The sequence below is a fragment of the Dasypus novemcinctus genome, chromosome 22, assembly GCF_030445035.2.
Source record: "Dasypus novemcinctus isolate mDasNov1 chromosome 22, mDasNov1.1.hap2, whole genome shotgun sequence".
NCBI classification, from domain to species: Eukaryota; Metazoa; Chordata; class Mammalia; order Cingulata; family Dasypodidae; genus Dasypus; species Dasypus novemcinctus.
Window position 1 is genome coordinate 66,570,717 of NC_080694.1, and position 19,688 is coordinate 66,590,404.

The 19,688-nt window shown below is 42.9% G+C and overlaps 1 pseudogene; it reads left to right on the plus strand.

Moving 5' to 3' along the window:
• The first annotated feature begins 1,929 nt into the window (after positions 1 to 1,929).
• Positions 1,930 to 19,688, plus strand: part of LOC101442233 (patr class I histocompatibility antigen, A-126 alpha chain-like) — an 82,295-nt pseudogene continuing 64,536 nt past the window's right edge.

Sequence of the window (19,688 nt, forward strand, 5' to 3'; positions counted from 1 at the left end):
CCTTCCAAAGTGTCCAATCAATGGAACTTGGCATAATCACATAGTTGTGCTTTTATCACATCAGTCAATATTAGGGTATTTTCATTTCTTTAATAATAAGAAGACGAAAAGAAAAACAAAAAAAATCTAACCCTTAATTATCACCACACATCTCTCTTTTCCATGTGAGACATTCCTGCTATTTGGATTGTTCTTCTTCTTTTACTTCCCCTACCTCCGACCCTATTGTTTTGTTGTGTCTCTTTGCTGTGTGATCTTCTGTATCTATTGCTCTTTTTGTCTTCTCATTTTCTCCTCTAGGATTCATCAGGATTCGAACCCGGGGACCTCCAGTGTGGAGAGAGGTTCCCTGTCTCCTGTGCCACCTCAGTTCCTGGTTGCTGCTGCCTCTCACCTTGACTCTCCTCTTAGTCTCGATTGTGCTGCATCATCATCTTGCTGCATGGCTTGCCTCGTTTGCTGCATGGTCACACCTTTACCAGCAGGCCCCAGGAAGCAAACCGGGTGGTCCCATATGATAAACAGAAGCAATCACTTGAGCCGCATCTGCTTCCCCTAGTTTTCATCTAATTCATTTGTATTTCCACTTTGTATAGACTGAGTTTAACAAAAATGAAAATGATAATGATGGAACCTAAACTTGAACCCATATTTTCTGGGTCCAAAGATGAAACTGCTTCAGTGTCATGGCTGAATTACAGCCATTTTCACCTACAGAAATTGCCATGCAGGAGTCCCTACGGGAATACCATGGGGTAGTTGAGATGGGTGCTAAGATTAATTTAAGGAACTTCTAAGAGGAAGCAGATGTGGCTAAAGCAACTGAGCTTCTGCCTACCCATGGGAGGACTGTTGAGTTTTAAGAGTTCTTTATGTATTCTGGGCAGAAATCCTCTATCAGAAATGTGATTTGAAATATTTTATCTCTGTGGCTCGAGCCAATGATAAAATATAAGCTCTTGAGAAAATTCAAATTTTGGAAAAGTGGTATCCATCACACAAAGCTTGACAGCTTTCCAATACACACACATTTTCTGGTGGGATCTGTGTTTATTTTAGAAGTATGACTTTTGGAAGTATGTAAAGAAATATGTCAACACTGGAAGATCTACATAACTCAGTGGGCCAATGTGCTACTTTAAAATCTTCATTAGTGCAAAATCCATTAAATGTGCAAAGGCAGACCTGAGGATTTCAATGTCACAAGGTGAAATATTCAACAATAAGATTTCAGATTGCAACTCACCTTCAGAAACTACACTCGTGTGCTTTTCATGTAACAACAAAGGTGAATGTTAGTGCTCACTACAAAAGGCTATTAAAAGTACTCATCTCTTTTCCAACATTTTGAATGTGACATGAGGTCCAGAGGTGCTCTATTGAGACTGCTGAGAAAGATTTGCCAAATTGTAAATTTATTCAGTTCTTTTTTTACATTTTTAAATTTTGGAATTAGTTATCAACGTGTAATGAGTTTTGGCATAAATAATCATCTATAGGAATTAGTATTTTAAATTCCATTTTGATTTCTAGTATGGTCAGTACCAAGAAAGGTCAATAAAATCTCCTCAGGTTCCTCACTAGTCCTTAAGCTGTGAAGTCAGGACCAGGCCTCACTGACAGGGGGTGACAGAGTGCTCGGTGCAGGGGAGGGGTCGGGCCAATCCAGGATCCGGTCTCGCTCTCAGGGTCGCGCTCGAGGCTGGCGTGTGGGGCGGGGAGGCCGAGGGGGAAGTCCCCAGGCCCGCAGTTTCACTTCCTCTCCCAGCCGGAGTCAGGCCCTTCTGCCCCGACCCTCGGGACACGGGCCCAGGGTTGCCTCCCCCCGCGGGCCCGGTTCTGGGGAAGCCAATCTCCGGCCCCGCGGCCCATCCAGAGCCCGCACCTACCCGCCCGGACTCAGGTTCCGCCAGACCCGGGAATCCGGCCATGGCGCCGGGGACCCTCCTCCTGCTGCTCTCGGGGGCCCTGGCCCCGACCCCGACCAGGGCGGGTGAATGCGGGGTCGGGCGGCTGCCCAGGAGGGGGCGAGGGGACCTCTGCGGAGGGCAGCATCCCGGAAGCAGCGTTCGCCTTCGCGCTCCCCCCACGCCGACCCCCGCCCCTTTCCTGTTCCCCCAGGTCCCCACTCCTTCAAGTATTTCAGCACCGCTGTGTCCAGACCCGAGCGCGGGGACACCCACTTCATCGCCGTGGGCTGCGTGGACGACACGCAGTTCGTGCGGCTCGACAGCGACGCGGCGAGTCCGAGGATGGAGCCGCGGGCGCCGTGGGTGGAGCAGGAGGGGCCCGAGTACTGGGAGGAGAGGACGCAGAGTTGTTAGGTCTCGGCACAGACGGATGGGGCGGACCTGAGCAACGTGCGCGGCTACTACAACCACAGCGAGGCCGGCTAGCCACGGGGGCCCGGAGTCCACGCACGACCGGGATCCCCAGGACCGGCCGGGGTCGCCCGTAGTCTCGGGTCCCCACTGCACCCTAAGGTCGCGGGACCCGGGACCCCCCACCCGGGAGCGCGGGAGGGACTTTTCCTCGGTTTAGCTTTCAGTTTAGACCAGACGGCCGGGTCGGGGCGGCCAGATGGGCGGGGAGGTGGGTGGACCTGATACTGGGCAGGGTAACACTAAGATGGACCGGTGGGCGGAGCAAAACGCAGGATGGAGCCAACCGTGGTGGTCGGTCGTGGACCGCGTCTGGCAGACCAGGCTGATTACGGGGCCGGGGCCAGTGTCTCACAGCTTCCAAAAGATATTCGGCTGCGACGTGGGCCCCGACGGGCGCCTCCTCCGCGGGTACCTTGAACACGCCTACGACGGCGCCGACTACATCGCCCTCAACGAGGACCTGCGCTCCTGGACGGCGGCGGACACGGCGGCCCAGATCGCCCGGCGCAAGTGGGAGAAGCAGGGTGCTGCCGAGCGCTATAGAGACTACTTGAAGGGCAGGTGTGTGGAGGACCTGCAGAGATACCTGGAGAGCGGGAAGGAGACCTGCTGCGCGCAGGTACAGGGGGGCGGGGAGCCCCAACCCCAAATGTCCTGTCCATTCCTGGTGGTCACATGAGCGCTGCTAGAATGGCCAGGAGAGAAATGGAAAGTTCCTGAAGTTTCTGACCTTCCCGCAGACCCCCCAAGGACACACGTGACCCGCCATCCCATCCCTGACCATGGGGTCACCCTGAGGTGCTGGGCCCTGGGCTTCTACCCGCGGAGATCACGCTGACCTGGCAGCGGGACGGGGAGAACCAGACTCAGGACATGGAGTTTGTGGAGACCAGGCCTGCGGGGGGACGGAACCTTCCAGAAGTGGGTGGCTGTGGTAGTGCCTTCTAGGGAGGAAGAGAGATACACGTGCCATGTGCAGCACGAGGGGCTGCCTGAGCCCCTCACCCTGAGATGGGGTAACTGGGACGAGGTCGGGGCCTCTTCTAGGGAAGCAGGAGCCCTTCTGAGCTCCTCCAGCAGGGTCAGGGCTGAGCCTGGGGTCCGGGCCCCTGACCTTCCCCCCTTCTCAGAGCCACCTTCTTGGCCCACCATCCTCATCGTGGGAATCGTGGCTGCCCTGGTCATCCTTGGAGTGTCCATGGTGGCTGGAGTTCTGATCTGGAGGAGGAAGAGCTCAGGTAGGGAAGGGGTGGGTCTGAGGTTTCTTGTCCCAAGGGGGTTTCCAGCCCAGGTAGCAGTGTGCCCTGCCCCTTCCTGGTACTGTGAATCCCCTCCTCACACACGTGCCCATCCAGTCTGGGCCTGTTACTACACTTACTTTATAAACCTGTGAGAGAAGTAGGACAATGTCCCCAGTGATGATGTGGATGCCCCTGTTCCCAGCAGTCAGAGGGAAGGGGCTGCTGAGGACAGACCCCAGGAGGCAGAAGGTCCAGCCCCACACATCCCTCACCTCATGTTTTCGGATCCTATCTCAGGTCTGCAGTCACGGTTCTGGAATCTTCCCTGGATCCAGGACTAGTTCTCAGGACCTCATGTCCTGGACTCACTGGTTGTTTTCCCACAGGTGGAAAAGGAGGGAGCTACGCTCAGGCTGCTTGTAAGTGGGGGTAGAGGGGAAGGTGGTGTGGAGGGTCAAGGCTGACCTGAGGCTTTGGGGAGTGTAGACGGAGCCCACGGGGCAGCTCACCCCGTCACTCCTTGACTCACATCTCCCCGTGGCTCTGACCAGACCCTGTGTTTTTTCCTCTCCAGCCAGTGACAGTGCCCAGGGCTCTGATGAGTCTCTGCAGGGTTCTAGAGGTGAGACCCTAGAGGGCCTGAAAGGGGAGAGGGGTTGGCCAAAAAGGACATGCCTGGGTCCTGGGGATTTCTTGGACGTGGACATGAGGACTGTGAAGGGCTGGTCATGATGTCAGCATTTAGAGAGACAACCTGAACGTTCTCTTGATTGTTTTCTTCTGTAGCGTGACAAAGCTGCCTCATGTGCGACAGAGAGATTCAAGAGCTGTTCATGCCCCTTGTGTGACTTCAAGACCCCCTTCCTTTGAGTAAAGACTTTCCTTCCTCAGCTGGCATCTGTGTGTCTGCATTCCCATTGTATACTGGAGGATGGGGAGGTAGCTCACCCCCTACCCCTCACGTCCTCTACACTGACCTGTGTTCCCTGCCCTGACCAACCCTCCTGCTCAGGAGAGCTGGGTGTGGAGCATCCACAGCCCTGTCTTACTTCATGGTGCCCTGAGCTGCTCCTTCCTGCTTCCCTGGAAAATGAGAACCTGGTATGATTTTTGCTTTTACAAAGTCTTGATATTAGGTGGGATTGAGGAATCAGTTGAGGAAGAGGAAGAATCTTAAACAAGAAAGAGGTAATAAAATGCTCCGAGAACCTTCCACGACCCATTTGTCTGCTGTGCTGAGTGTTGCTGTGAGGAGCTGAGGGTGGACAGGCCTGTGTCCAGTCAGTACTCTGTCCACATGGGCTTCACAGTGAGAAGGATAGACAGTTTTGAATTTATTTAACTCCTGGTGGTTTGGTCCTTCTCTGCCACCTGCCCTCTCTCTCTGCCCTTACCCAGCTCCACTGACCCTAATGTAGGCTGCAGTCCAAGTGCATGGATTTGTAGAGCAGACCCTAGTATAGATCCACAGGTGGACAGTGGGGTCTTAGCCTGGATTGCTCTTGTTTGTAGAGGGAGTTAAAATTGTGCTATAGTCACAGAGGGAGTGGAGGGGAAGGGAGGGAGAGCAGCACTTCTGAGGACAGTCCTGATGGCCTTTTTCTCATAGTAGGATTTTAAAAACCTGGCTCTCTAAGACTTCAGAGGGTCACATGTGCATTTCATATAACTTTTATATTTTTTTGTCCATGCAAACATTTCTTTGGAGAGGACTGATAACCTTTATAATTTTTGCATGACCCCATAAGACCCTAATATACCCCCCAGGTTTAGACACAGTGCTCCTCAAAGTCTGGTCTCAAGCAGCAGGTCAACAAACTTTTTAGCAGTCCCAAAACACAATGTAAACGCGCCAACATTGCTTGCATGTCTGCAGTCTGGGACACGATAAGTTAGAGGTTCCCTTGTTGCTCTCAGGCTCAGTTTCTGTCTGGGTCTCACTGTGGCTGGTAAATGGTCCACAGAGCAGTGCTAGCCACTGTCCACACTGAGGAGCATTGTTGGAGATGGACCATGTTCCAGCGCCTACCCTGGTGTCCAGTGCCAGGAGGAGTTAATGGCTAGTTAAGGGGATTCCATTTTCAATAATATGATGGGTGCACTTTGAAAGCTTTATCTTCCACTGAAGGGAACTAAAAATAATAGGTAAAGTATAAGAACATCCAATTAGTAGTAAAGGAAAAGAGAATAATCATTTAGGATAAAACAGTCATATGGAAAGGCATCTAGAGAGAAATTGCATTCATCCCTGATCATGCATCAAATCTGAACATTGTATCCTTAATTTTTTGGGCTCACATGCTGAAGTAGACAGGAGCTGATACAAAAACTCATTCTGGTAGGGAATGAAATATGAGTCAGTCCACCACTCTGAAATCTAGGAAGTCAAAGATTCATAGACACAGAGTAAGGGAGGAACAAAAGAAATCTGTCTTATACTCCAAAGAAGAGTGTTCTGAGGAAATGTGCCTTTCAGCCAAGGGTGGGGGCTGAGTGGTGGGAAGGAGAAAGCAACTGTTTCTGAGGAATTGTAGCCACCAACCAGCCCTCCTATGGCTAGTCATCCAAATGTTTCTCACTTGTGGAACAAAATAACTTCAAGCCATGGATTTCATGTGTAATAGCCTGGATTAATGGCGATCTAAAAATTGGAAGAGGGAAACGGACTTTGGCCCAGTGGTTAGGGCATCCGTCTACCATATGGGAGGTCGGCGGTTCAAACCCCGGCCTCCTTGACCCGTGTGGAGCTGGCCATGCGCAGTGCTTATGCGCGCAAGGAGTGCCGTGCCACGCAAGGGTGTCCCCCGCGTGGGGGAGCCCCACGCGCAAGGAGTGCGCCCGTGAGGAGAGCCGCCCAGAGCGAAAAGAAAGAGCAGCCTGCCCAGGAATGGCGCCGCCCACACTTCCCGTGCCGCTGACGACAACAGAAGCAGACAAAGAAACAAGACGCAGCAAACAGACACCAAGAACAGACAAACGGGGGGGGGGGGGGGGGGGAGGAATTAAATAAATAAATAAATAAATCTTTAAAAAATAAATAAATAAAAATAAAAATTGGAAGAATGAGCCTCTAGAGAATTCCATATTTAACCTATGTGTCAAGGATTTTACATGATTTCACAAGGAAGAAGTGCAGCTCATAGCAAGAAATATATAAATGAAATAGAAAAAAAAAATCAACATGATCAAGAATCAGAAGGAATAGATCAAAAAGAGAGGCTCAGAAACTTCAATATTGAAATTATGAGTTATAGAGTATAACATAACCAAAATTATTCTGTGTAAAGAAGAAAATGCTTAGCTTGAAAATCCCTGCATAACATGGGAACTAAAAATGACCCAGCTGTTTTGTGAAAGAACCAAATACTCTTCTCAGAAGTTAAAAATATCACAAATTCCCTAGGGGAGCAGCGACAGTCTCCCAGGTACAGCGGCGGGGACCGGGAGGGAGTGAGGGTTCAACAGTGAGCCCCTGATGCTAATGACTATGCTTGTGAGCTGATAAGCCTAAAATAAGAACAAGGCCTAGAGCAAAATTGTGCCTGGGAATTTCCTCCTGTCAGCCTTCATGTTACTCAAATGTGGCCAGTCTCGAAGCCAAACTCAGCATGTAAATGCAATGCCTTCCCCCCAGCGTGGGACATGACACCCGGGGATGAGCCTCCCTGGCAACAAGGGACCACTATCAACTACCAACTGATGATGCAACTGGAAAATGACCTTATACGGAAAGTTCAATGCAGATCAGCAGAATATCCCTGTCTACATAAAATAACATGACTTTAAAATGCTGTTTGACCTAAAGTAAGGGGGAAATGGAAAGGAGAAATGAGTTTATATGGCTACGAGTTTCTAAAAAAGAGTCTGGAGGCTGGCAGAAGGATTGCCCTCATGCACAACTGAGCAGAGTCAGAGAGACAGATAAAGCAGATACAACCACCAGATATTGGTTCCTTTGAGGGCTAAAGAGACCCATGGGAGTTATGGTCATGGCCGATGGGGTTAACTACCAGGTCAGATGGCCCGTCTTTGGAAATGGTGTTTATGTGTGATGAATCTGGACTCAGATGGGATCTTCCTTTATAAGACTTCCATGCTAATGTGCTGGAGGTGCAGTTAATGTTGGGGTTTAAGATATATTTAGGGGATTTGAATCTCTGGACTGACAATGTGATAGCCAGGTCCTGAGCCTCAACAGACTCCAGCACCTACAATATGATTTATTGGACTTACCACACTCAGCTAAGATGCAGTTGAAGAAGGACAACCACCACACCATGGAGCCTAGAGTGATTACAACTGAAAGTGGGAGGATTGCATCCAGCATCCATGTGGAATCTGAGCCTCCTCTTGACATAGAGGTGCAATGGACACAACCAATCCAATGTCCACATAGAAGAGGTGGCATTGGATTGGGAAAAGTGGACATGGTGGCTGATGGGTATGGGGTAAGGCAGGAAGAGATGAGAGGTGGAGGCGTCTTTGGGACATGGAGCTGCCCTGGATGGTGCTTCAGAGGCAATCACCGGACATTGTAAATCCTCACAGGGCCCACTGGATGGAATGGAGGAGAGTATGGGCCATGATGTGGACCATTGACTATTAGGTGCAGAAGTGCCCAAAGATGTACTTACCAAATCCAATGGATGTGTCATGATGATGGGAGGGAGTGTTGCTGGGGGGGGGAGAGGTGGGGTGGGGGGGTGGGGTTGAATGGGACCTCACATATATATTTTTAATGTAATATTATTACAAAGTCAATAAAATAAAATAAAATAAAATAAAAAAATATCACAAATTGAATTAGAACTCAGTTTGAAATTGTGCTTTGATCATGATGTAGAAAGAGCAACCTGCACTAAATAACTTCAAATTCACATAAATATAATAAAAATATTTATCAGGCACTGGAGAACACATATGCTGAGGATTTATGGTGGCTGAGATGAGGTTAACAAAAGAGGTAAGTTGTACAGCTGTCCAAAGGAAAAGAGCAGGAGGGAAATAATAAAGATAAGACCAAAAATCAATAACAGAGAAGGCAGAGAAAAAGAGTGAAACAAAAAGTTTGTTTAATGGGGAAATACCAATACATTTTATACACCTGTGGCTAGACTGATCAAGATTAAAAGACACAAATTATCAATATCAAGAAGGAAAGAAAGGCTATCTATACAAACTAGAAAGTAAAAGGACAAGAGAACATGCCAAATATTTCTCAAACTAGATCAAATGAACAGTTTCCTTGGAAAACACTTATTACAAAAGAAGAAACAGAAAAGTTTGTTTTGCTTTATCAATTGTAGAAATTGAATTAGTAATTGAAAACCTTCTCATAGCAAAAGCTCCACACCCAGAAAGTCTCATTGCTGAATTGTATCAAACACATAATGAAGAAATAGTATCAAGGCTATTTATAGTTATATCATCAGCTGGTGCTTGGTAGTAATCCCTCAGCACCAGGGTGGCTCATCCCCAGGAGACATTTCCCATGCTGGGGGGAAGGCAATGCATCTACGTGCTGAATTTGGCTTAGAGAGTGGCCACATTTGAGCACCATAGAGGCTCTCAGGAAATAACTCTTAGGCACCCTGCAGCTCAAGGCCTAGTTCATATTTCAGGCACACAGGCTCATAATTGTAGCGATCAGTATCAAGGGCTCATTGTTGGACCATCCATCTTTATTCATCTTTGCCATTGCCCTTGCTTGATTGTTACTGTTCCATTGGGAAATGTGATAGAGCTCCCCTGGCTAGGAACTAAGCACTCCCTTAGTTGTCATTTGTAACTATAACAACTTTGAAAATATCCAAACATTTTTATGTACTCTATATAGATGCCCTGGAGAACTCCCTTCCCAACCATGTGCCCCCTATCAAAAACACCCCACACCAGTGTTCCTCTCCTGCCATAGTTTAACCTCTCTGTCATCCAAAACTTCTTTAAAAATGAAGCCTAGTATATTGCCAGGTTACATTAATAGTAAAATGGAATATAATGATGGGTTTAAAGGTTAGATATAGTACACATACTAATTTAGAAAAATTAAAGTAAAAATAAATTGGGGTATCAAAAAATGAAAAAATGAAAAAGCTTTGTTTTTGATGTTTTGCCTTTCATCACTGCTATAGGTGTTGCCCTGTCTGTACAGTAGCAAGGCAATTTCTTCCATTTAGTCCTCTGTGTCTACATCCTTTTTTTCCCTACTTATTAAGTTTGTCTTCACAAAAGTTTTTGATTGTAGTAATCCACATATACAATATACAGTACTCCCACATATCCAACATCAAACCCTTCATCCCTTCACCAGCAATGATCTTTTAACATATTCGTATTATATTTGCTGCAGCTGATGTACAGATACTCAAACAATAGCTTTCAAACATGGTTCTATTTGGGTTTACATTATGGTTTACATTTTAGACTACACAATTTTCTAAAATTTTAGTTACATTATGTTTTACATTATAGTTTATATTTTAGCCTATAGACTTCCATACATTTTTGTTGTAATTTAACATGCCTATACCCATCATTGCATGATCTTGTGGAACACTTCCATTGCTCCACAGTTACACTGAGTCTAGCTATTCAATACCTCTTTCCCCCTCCCCTCAGAGCCCACAGGATTACTACCAAGCAACAGCTGGTGATGTAACTAGAAAAGGACCCTGAATAAAAGGGTCAACTCAGACCAGCAGAATATCTCAGCCTTCATGTACTATCAGGTGTTAAAAACTGCTTTATGACTTTGGATAAAAGGGGGAAAGGGAAAGGACAAATGAGTTTATATGGCGATGATTCTCCAAAAAAGAGTCAGGAGGTCATCATATTGTTAATGCTTACACATGCCTCAGCAGGGTCCCAGAGACAGCCAAAGTAGATAGAAACCCAGGTACTGGTTCTCCTGAGGGCTACAGAGACCCACAGGCTCTATGGTCATGGCAGATGGTTCTGGAGTTCAGTGCCATGTCAGATGGCCCTACTTTGACATTTCTTTTCCTGAGTGTGATGGAGTTGAACTCAGATATGACCTTTCTACACATGCCTCTTCTGTTACTTTTACCAAACCTGTGGTTGGCACTGGGATTGGGGTACACTCAAGAGACCTGAATCTCTGGAATGACTATTTGACAGCTAGGCCCTCAGCCTCAGCAGACTTGCAACTACTACCCTCTGGTTTATTTGACTTACCCTGGCCAGCTAACAGGGAGGTGAAGAAGGTTAACCACCACACCAAGGAGTCAAAAGTGCCTACAACTGCAAGCTGGAGAATCACATCCCTCATCCACGTGGAATCTAAGCCCCCTCTTGATATAGAGGGGGAGTAGGCATAACCATCCTGGGGTCCACAGGCTGGAGGAATAGAGTGTGGGTTAGAGTGGACTTACTGATATTCTGCTATGGAACTAGTGTGATTAATAATGGAAGGAATTGTAGCATTGCTGTGGAGAAACTGGTCACGGTAGCTGCTGAGGGTAAGGAGAGGGAAGAAAAAATATCTTGTTGGGGCATTTTCAGGATGTGGAGTTGTCCTGGGTAGTACTGCAGGGACAGATGCTGGACATTGTATGTCCTGCCATGGTCCACTGGGTGGACTGGGGGAGAGTGTAAACTGCAATGAAAACCCTATCCATGTGGTGCAGCAGTGCTCCAAAATGTATTCACCAAATGCAATGAATGTGCCACGATGATGAAAGAGGTTGTTACTGTGGGAGGAGTGGGGTGAGGAGGCTGTGGGTATATGGGGACCTCATATCTTTTGAATGTAACATTTAGAAAAAAATAAAGAAAAAAAAAAAAGAAATAGTGTCACTTCTACCCAAAGCCTCTTACATATTAAAGGAGAAGCAATTCCCAATTCGTGTACGAGTTTCGCATTACCCTCATTCAAAACCAGGCAAAGACATCACAAGGAAAGAGAAGTACAGAACACTATCCCTCATGATCCTGGGCTTAAAAATCCAAAGAAATGTGATGGAGCAAACCAAATTCAAAAATACATAAAGAGTATTATAGATCATGCCAAATTGGTCTAGCTGGGACAGCAAAGGTGGTTTAATACCTGCAACTCATCTCTGTTCTCCAAATTAATAGAATAAAGCACAAATACCATATCACCATTACTGCAGGGGTAGAAAGAGCACTTACCAAAATGCAACACCATTTAAGACAAAATCTCTGAGCAAACTAGGAATAGAAAGCAGATTCCTCTAGTGGATCCAGGCATCAGGGAAAGTCTATGCTAGCATCATACTTAATGATGAAAGGCTAAATGCCTATTTCCTAAGATCAAGTAGTTAAAGAGGTCTGCTCACACCATTTTTATTTAACCTTATTCTGGATGTCCTACGCAGTACAAGAAGGCAAGCAATGAAATGCAATACCTATAGATAGCATGATTGTATGTGTTAGAATACCATTTTAAAACCTCAACATAGTTATGAGAAATAAGAAATGGATTTAGCAGGGACACAGGTTGCAAGGTCAGTACAAAAACATTAATTCTACTCCTACATACTAGTGATGACAACCAGAATATGAAATTTTAAAAATCCTCCACGTATAATTATTTATGAATTGCGGCCATCAGCTCAAAATGGGTTGGCTCAAAGGGAAGGCAATGCAGAACTTTACGGAATGAAGGACAGAAAGACACAAGAGAGGAGATAAAGATGGGACCAGCTTCTGGAACTGAAAGAGCCTTGACCCTAGTTTCCACCTAGTATTTATTGGAAACTACCAAGCAGCTGTTTGCTATTAGAACTGTGGCATAATCTACAATAATAGGGAAAACTGCGACATCTACAATAGAACAGGTGTAACATTTACAATAAGGAACAGGTAAGCCAGGTTTCCACAACAATCAATAATTACAAATATTGTAAAATCCTTATCTAACACCATGTGGTATATTGGGTTGCATCCTAGAAGAGAAAAAGAAAAGGACTTTTATGGAAAAACTGGTGAAATCTAAATAAAGTCTAGTGTTAAACCAATTATAATAAACTAATCATTATTTCTTAGTTGTAACAAATTACAATGCTTTTTAAAATACTAACTACAGGGGAAACTGGGTGAAGGATAACTGCAACTGCCTGTACTATCTCATCAACTTTTTTGTAAATTAAAATTTATCCTAATATTTAAAAATCTTCAGTAAAATTGGAACAGAATATTTTGAAGTAAATTTAATGAAAAGGATGAAAATCCTTTACCCTGACAATTAAAACAGATTGCAAAGGGAAATAGAAGCAGACCTAAAGATATAAAGGGATAGACCTTGCTCATGGATTGGAAAACCAATATTGTTAAAATTATACTGTAAAGAATCTTGTAGATAAGTTGATCTTAACAAGGGTTCCATGAGCTTGAATTTTAAAAGATATACATTATTCTTGTGGGGATGTGTTAGTGCAGGTATAGTATATTTATTAAATAATACACAAGATACTGTGAACTTAGTAAGGGGTCCAGAGTTTTCCCCTGACTGCAAAGGGGTCTGTGGGAAAAAATGGTTAAGAACCCTTGTTTTTGGTGGTATTGCTGGGTCATATGGCAAATCTATAGCTAATTTTTTGAGAAACCTCCAAACTGTCCTTCAGAATGGCTGGATCCTTCTGCATTCCCACCAGCAGTGGATGAGTGTTCCCATTCCTCCACAACTTCTCCAATGATTGTAGTCTTCTGATTTTTTGATAGCTGCTAGTCTTATAGGAATAAGATGATATCTCATTGTTGTTTTGATTTGCATTTCCCTAATAGCTAGTGATTTTGAGCATTTTTTCATGTGCTTTTAGCCATTTGTATATCTCCTTTGGAGAAGTGTCTGTTCAAATCTTCTTCCCATTTTTTAAATGGACTGTTTGTCTTTTTATTTTCAAGATACAGAAGTTCTTTATATATGCAAGATATAAGTTTCCTATCAGATATGTGGTTACCAAATATTTTCTCCCATTGTGTAGCCTCTCTTTTCACTTTCTTGCCAAACTCCTTTGAGGTACAGAAGGCTTTAATTGTGAGAAAGTCACATTTATCTATTTGTTCTTTTGTTGCTCATGCTTTGGGTGTGAAGTTCGTGAAACCATTTTCCTATTATAAGGTCCTGTAGATGCTTCCCTACATTGCTTTCCAAGGTCTTTATGGTTCCTTTCTCTTATATTTCGGTCCTTGATCCATCTTGAGTTGATTTTGTATAAGGTGTGAATTGGGAATCCTCTTTCATTCTTTTACATTTGGATATCCAGTTCTCCAGGCACCATTTGTTGAAGAGGCCATTCTCTCCCAGTTGAGAGGGTTTGGTGGCATTATCAAATACCATATGGCTCTATGTATGAGGATGTATATCAGAACTCTTGTTGCAACCCGTTCAGTGTAGTCACAATCAAACAGGGTCGGTGCACTCCTGAGGAGGAGGAGGTGAGGGGATGGAGAAATGAAAGACACAAAAAAGGGGGAACAGGTGGGCTGTGAGTAGCTGCAGGAGTGCAACAGCTACCACCACACATCCAGCTTAATTATGCAGTTTATTTTACACCCTTAGTACAAACAGTGCATACAGCTCTTCTCACAGGAAGCTCTTGTTACTAGGTCATTACAATACACAAGTCATTCTTTGTTTTTATTAGCCTTCTGATAATACAGTTTTCCTAGACTTCATTACCCATAATCAACATAGCTTTGATCAACACATAACTTTTCCCAGGGGTGCCTCCTTCTTTATCTCCAGTCTCTCCAGGTGCACTTTCTACATTATCCACATTCTTTCTGTGAACCTTGGAGCCTGCTTTGCAGGCCTCTGGGAGTTTTGCTTTACAGGGCTCCCCACAAACTCTCAGTTTGGCTCCATTGGTCAGTGTGTCTATCCTGGTGCCAATTCCATGCCATTTTCCGTACTGTAGCTTTGTAGTATGTTTTGAAGTCAGGTAGTGTGATTCCTCCAATTTCATTTTTCTTTTTCAATATTTCTTTGGCTATTTGGGGCCTCTTTCCTTTCCATATAAATTTCATAGTTAGTTTTTTTAGTTCATTAAAGAATGCTGTGTTGATTTTTATTGGGATTGCTTTGAATATGTAGATCAGTTTTGGTAGGATAGACATCTTAATAGTATTTACTCTTCCTATCCATGAACAGAGAATATACTTCCATTTATTTCGGTCTTCTCTGATTTCCTGGAACAATGTTGTTTAGTTTTCTGTGTATAAGTCATTTAATCTTTAGTTAAATTTATTCCTAGGTATTTGATTTTTTTATTTACTACTGTGAATGGTATTTGATTCCTGATTTCCTCCTCAGATTGCTCATTATTAGTGTACAGAAATGCTACTGATTTTTTGCACATTGATCTTGTAACCTGCAACTTTCCTGAAGTCATTTATAAGATCTAGAAGCTTTGTTGTAGACTTCTCAGTGTTTTCTATGTATAGAATCATATCATCTGCAAATAGTGAAATTTTGACTTCTTCCTTTCCAATTTCGATGTCTGGTTCTTGCTTCGGTGCTCAAGCAAGTTCTTCTAAGACTATGTTAAATAGCAGGGGTGACAGTGGGCATCCTTGTCTTATTCCTGATCTTAGAAGGAAAGATTTTAGGATTTCACTGTTGTAAATGATGTTAGCTGTGGGTTTTCATATATACTTTTTATCATGTTCAGAAAGTTCCCCTCTATTGCTATCTTTTGTCGTGTTTTTATGAAGAAAGGGTGCTGTATTTTGTCAAATGCTTTTTCTCCATCTATAGATATGATCATATGATTTTTTCCTTCAATCTGTTTATATGGTGTATTACATTAATTGATTTTCTTGTGTTGAACCATCCTTGCATACCAGGAATGAATCCCACTTGATCATGGTATATAACTTGTTTAATATGTGGTTGAATACTATTTGCAAATATTTTGTTGAGGATTTTCACATCTAGGTTCATCAGAGAGACTGACCTGTACTTTTGCTTTCTTGTTGTATCTTTGTTTGGCTTTGGTACTAGAGTAATTTTGGCATCATAGAATGAGTTAGGCAATGTTCCTTCTGTTTCTAATTTTTGGAAGACTTTAAGCAAGATTGGCGTTAGTTCTTTCTGGAATGTTTGGTAGAATTCACCTGTGAAGCCATCTGGCCCAGGGCTTTTCTTAGTTGGGAGGCTTTTAATGACTGAGTCTATCTCTTTACTTTTGACTGGTTTGTTGAGATCACCAATTTTTCCTTTTGTCAATGAAGGCTACTTATGTGTTTCTAGGAATTTCTCCAATTCCTCTAAATTGTCATTTTTGTTGGGATATAGTTTTTCAAAGGATCCTCTTATGATAGTCTTTATTTCTGTGGGGTCAGTGGTTATACCTCCTATTTCATTTCTTATTTTGTGTATTTGCATCTTCTCTCTTTTTTTCTTTGTTAGTCTAGCTAAGGGTTTGACAATTTTATTGATCTTCTAAAAGAACCAGCTCTTGTTTTGTTTATTTTTTCAAGTGCTTTCTTATATTCTATTTCATTTAGTTCTGTTCTTATCTTTGTTATTTCTTTCTTTCTTCTTCCTTTGAGGTTATTTTGTTATTTTTTTTACTAATTCCTCCAAGTGTGCAGTTAGTTCTTCAATTTTAGCTTTGTCTTCTTTTTTGATATATGAATTTACAGCTATAAATTTCCCTCTCAGTACTGCTTTTGCTGCATCCCTTAACTTTGAATATGTCGTGCTATCATTTTCATTAGTTTCAAGGTAGTTATTAATTTCTTTTGAGATTTCCTCCTTTACCTAATGTTTTTCTAAGAGTGTGCTGTTTGACTTCCAAATCTTGGTGCCAAATATGGGTTTCTGACCCTTGCAGATTTCCAGCATCACTCCACTGTGGTCAGAGAAATTATTTTGGATGATTTCTATCTTTCTGAATTCATTGAGACTTTTTCTGTGGCCTAGCTTGTGGTCTATCTTGGAGAATGATTCCTGTGCACTTCAGAAGAATGTATATCCTGCTGTATTTGGGTGTAATGTTCTATATATGTCTGTTAGGTCCAGCTCCTCTAATATAATGTTCAAAGTCTTTGTTTCTTTATTGATTCTCTTTTGAGATGCTCTGTCCAAAGTTGATAGTGGTGTATTAAACTTCCCCCTATAATTGTAGAGGCATCTATTCCTTCCCTTAGTTTTCCCTGTGTTTGCCTCACATATTTGGAGGTGCCCTTGTTAGGAGCATAAATATTTATGATTGTTCGTTCTTCTTGAAGGATTATTCCTTTCACTCATATGTAGCATCCATCTTTGTCTCTCACAAATGTTTTGCATTTTAAGTCTATTTTGTCTGATATTAATATAGCTACTCCTTTTTTGGTTATTGTTTGCCAGTAAGATTGTTTTCCAGACATTCACTTTCAATCTCCTTGCATCCCTGGGTCTAAGATGTGTTTTTTATAGACAGCCTATAAATGGGTGATATATCCTTTTCCAATCTTCCAGTCTAAATCTCCTGACAGGTGAGCTTAATCCATTGACATTCAGTGATATTTCTTTCAAGGAATTACTGATATTAGTCATATTTTTTTGGATTTCTGTTTGTCATATTTTGATTGACTATTTTTATGGTTTTGTTTTTTAGTTGCTCTTAAACTCTCCTCCAACTCTGCCTCTTCTGTTCTTTTCTTTCCTCCTGCAGAACTCCCTTTAGTATTTCTTGAAGGGCAGTGTTCTTCTTGGTATAGTCTCTTAGTTTCTGTTTATGTGTGAATATTTTGAACTCTCCATCATTTTTGAATGTTAACTTTGCTGGATAGAATATTCTTTGTTGGAATTTTTTTTCTCTTAGTACTTTGACTATGTCATACCACTGCCTCCTTGCCTCCATGGTTTCAGATGAGAAATCAGTACTTAATCTTATGGAGCCTCCCTTGTTTGTGATGGTTGTCTTTTCTCTTGCTGCTTTTAGTATTTTCTCTTCGTCTTGTGCATTGGATAATTTGACAAGAATATGTATTTGGGTAGGCCTGTTGAGATTTTTGCTCTTTGGGGTGCATTGTGCTTCCTGGACATGTACATCCATCTCCCTCAATAGGTTTCGGAAGTTTTCAGCCATTATTTCTTCCAACACCCCTTCTGCCCCCTTTCCTTTCTCTTCTCCTGCTGGGATGCCTAGAATGTGTATGTTTGTACATTTCGCATTGTCATTCATGTCCCTAAGTCCCTGCTAGATTTTTTGTATCTTTTTATTAATCAGTTCTACTATCTGTTTGATTTCAGATGTCCTGTCTTCCACATCACTAATTCTTTCTTCTGTCTCTTTGAGTCTGCCATTATTTGCTGAGAATGTATTTTTGATTTCTTGAATTGTGCTGTTCATCACCCTCATATCCGTTATCTTTTTGTGTATGACTGCAATTTCTTCTGTATTCTCTCCAAGTGTTTTCTTCATGTTCTTAATCTCTTCCTTCACGTCATTGATTTGGTCCCTAATATATGTTTTGAGATCTTTAATTACTTGTTGGATGTTCTGCTCCTCTTTGTGGTTTTTAGTTTGTTTATTGGATTGGGCCATGTTTTCCTGATTGTTGGTTTGGTTTGTAGTTTTTTTATTGTCTGGTCATCATTTTATTTTGACAGGTTTAATCAGTTGCTTAGCTTCTCTGTCTAGTTTGGGGTTTAATTAGTTGTTGTTTTTGCAGCATGTTAAGTCTTCTCTTTGTCACTTTGTTCTTCTTATTTTATTTCATTGCTGTTGGCTAAGTTTCCTTGAAGGAAAATATTAGGGCCAGAGAAAACAAAACAAGTAAGAAAAGAAAATGAATAATAGCAGTATTGACAGTAAATATTAAGAGAAACCATGTGAGATCTAGGAGAATGCATATTGGACTCATGTAAAGTATGTAGAGTTGTAATAGTGAGAAAAGTAAAGTATATATAATGAGACAGTAAAATGAATATGGGGAAGAATACAGTGTGAATTAAAAGGTCTGTGTGTTCAGAAGAGAAAGAAAGAGGAAAAAAGGACAATCATATAAAAAGTGAATATAAGACAGAAAACAGAACAAAGGTATTAGAAATAAAAAGACAGAAAAATAGGGGCAAACAAAGAGGTGTAATATAAGAGAAATAATAAATGATAGAGGACAGAAAGATGTAGAGGAAAGGGGATAGTGTTGGTGGCCAAAATCATTACACACACAAAAGAGGAAATGGACAATGAGAAAGCACAGCAAATGTGAAGCACTCCTTGCAGCACCTAATGAATAAAGAATAAAAAAGAAGAGAAAGAAAGAAGAAAGAAAGAAAGAAAGAAAGAAAGAAAGAAAGAAAGAAAGAAAGAAAGAAAGAAAGAAAGAAAGAAAGAAAGAAAGAAAGAAAGAAAGAAAGAAAGAAGAGCCGGGGCACAAAGGAATAGGGGAAGAAAGCAAGAAAAAGAAAAAGAGAAAAAAAGGAAAAAGAAAGAATAAAGGGCCTTGGGGGGATAAAGAGGACAGATAAACAAGAAGTCAAACCAACAAAATACTAGACAAAGTTTCAAGCAAGGAATCCTCTTTGTAGTTAATAAAACACTTAGGGATCTGACATTCCCTCTTTCTCCCTTCCTCACTTCCCTAGCTCCCAGGCAGTAGGAAAGCTGCCTGTGAGGTCTGGTAGGAGATTCAAGTGGGTCCTTGTTGAACCAGCTCTGCACAGAAAACAATGACTCTTAATTTTCAGAGAGAGAGAGCACCCACATCTCACCAGGAACCCCAAGTATGCCAGTGGAAGCTTGGAAAGCATCTCCTACAGTCCCTCTCCTTTAGGTGTTCTACAAGAGGACTAGTTGATTTTCTAACTCCACCTTCTCCCAGGCCAAGTTTCCTATCCTGGGGTATTTAAGTTAATTGGGCTTTCTCAGCAGATTCACCACTCCTCTTTTCCCAGGCTCTTCCCAAGCCAGCCAGTATGCTCTTCCAAGCATTAAAGGGGGGGAGGGGGCAAGAAAATTGAACCTGCACTCACCCAGCTCCTCTGGAGCATGCCCCACTGAATCCCTCGCACTCGTGGAGTCATTCCAAAACCAGAGGGCTAGGGCAATCCTGGACCTCTGGGAGTGCTGGACTTAAGAAGTCTGGG